This window comes from Micromys minutus (genome assembly GCF_963924665.1).
Source record: "Micromys minutus genome assembly, chromosome: 7".
In the NCBI taxonomy this organism is placed as follows: domain Eukaryota; kingdom Metazoa; phylum Chordata; class Mammalia; order Rodentia; family Muridae; genus Micromys; species Micromys minutus.
The window spans coordinates 57,066,208-57,068,224 of NC_137976.1; positions in this window are offsets into that span (position 1 = coordinate 57,066,208).

A 2,017-nucleotide genomic window follows, 5' to 3' on the forward strand; every position below is an offset into this window, starting at 1 on the left:
CCCTGAAGCTTGTGCCAAAGCCCATCACATATCAAGACCAGATGATACTTTTTTTTTTTTTTTTTTTTTTTTTTGTCTTCACATAGATAAAATGTTTTGCTCTTAGGAAATGCTGCTGAAAATCCTCACTCACCGTTGCTTGTAAGATGAACAGTACTATAATAGACCTGACTGGAAACATTTCCTCTGCAGCATTTAAAATAGTTAAACATCTTTCAATGTGAGCTGCTAAATATATTCTCTGACAGTGTGAATAAAAGGGCCATCTTAGTGACAGCTCCTGCCTCTCAGTCACAGTCCCAGACTGAAAATAACATTCATTTGAGAACCGTGTGGCTGTCTAATATCATTTATACAATATTGAGATGTGAATGCTCCCTGGGCTTATAATTTTTCTACCAGTTTTAGGACTTTAAAAACAACTTCCCATGATACACAGAAATGGCTAACAATCGGGGAATACACTTTCTTATCATCTGATTTTTTTTGGCCTGAAAGACAAATTCATGCCTGAAAACACCACATGAGGAATCATATTAAAGGGTCACAGCATTGTAAAGTTGAGAATTGCTGCTCTGGACTCTGATTTTCTTGATTATTCAGTGGTATTTTCTTCTTCCTTTGAATGTCACATGATGACTGACAGCTGCTATAAGCTCCAGGCCTATTCCAGGCAAGAATACACACTGTAGTATATATTAATCATCAAGAGTATGATACATGGGAACAAGATGCTCAGAGAAGCGTGCCAGGAATCAATATGATTAGGAAAGTCTAGGTCATTATTGCAACCAGGAGGAAATTCTCCGTACACTGATGGCTAAGCCAGGTCCTGTGCTCCACACTTAGTTACAGGTGATTTCAGTTTTCACTGGACTGTGTCCAAAGAAAATTCTGGTTACTTCTAGTAGAAGGGGAAGAAATTCTAAACAACTGAAAGTTGTTATATACTTGCTATACAATCTTGGGGTCAATAAGTAAACTTGTCTTTCTATAGGTCTTTGTAGGTAAACTATTTTCTTTAAACATATGAAGAGCAGGTAAATTGTTATTGGTAGAGATTAAAAGACGATTAAATGAATTCAAGCACTCTCTGCCTTAACTGAAAAATTATTTTATTTTACTTATTTCTTTAGTTTTTGAGACAGCATCTCTCTATGAAGCTCTAGCTAGCCAAAAGTACTTACTATGTAGACCAAACTGACCTCAAACTCAGAGATCCACCTGCCTCTGCCTCCTGAGTATTGGGTCTCACCCATCAAGAATTTAAAGTGACTTATGAAATTAAAAGATGAAATGGGATAGGTGAGATATGCCAGCCAATAAAGGTTCTAATTCTCACACCTGACAGTCTGAGTCCAATACCCAGAACCAAAATGGTATCAGGAGAGAACTGACTCCCCAAAGTTTTCCTCTGACCTCCACACACATACTGTGTGTGCCTAGACACATTCTTACACACAAAATAAGTAAATGTAAAAGAATAAGTTAAAAAGAGAATGGTAAAGAGATGGGTAAAATCAAAAGACTAAAATAAGCAAAAACAAAGCTGTTATACAACCTTTATTTTTAGATAAAGACAACTCAGATTTTTTTTTAAAAGTCAGTTAAAAACTTAATAGCCAAGCCAGGCAGTGGTGGTAACATGTCTTTAATATCAGCACACAGGAGACAGAGGCAAGCAGACCCTGTGTGTCTGAGGCCAGCCTGGTCTGTAGAGTTAGTTCTAAACAGCCAATGCTACACAAAGAAGCTCTGTCTTGAAAAACAAAAGGAACAAAGAGTTTAATAGCCCAAATAAACTTAAATTTTTGTAAGAATGTATTGTATGATATCAGGTCTTTTTTTAAAAAATTTTATCTGAATGTATATGTGTACTTCAGGAGTTTTGTGTATTATATTTAAGTAGGTGTTGGGGGAGGCGAGTTACAGATGGTTATAACCTACCACGTGGGTGCTGGGAACCGTACCTGTGTCCTCTGCAAGAGCAATAGGGCTTTTAACCACTTAGTCATCT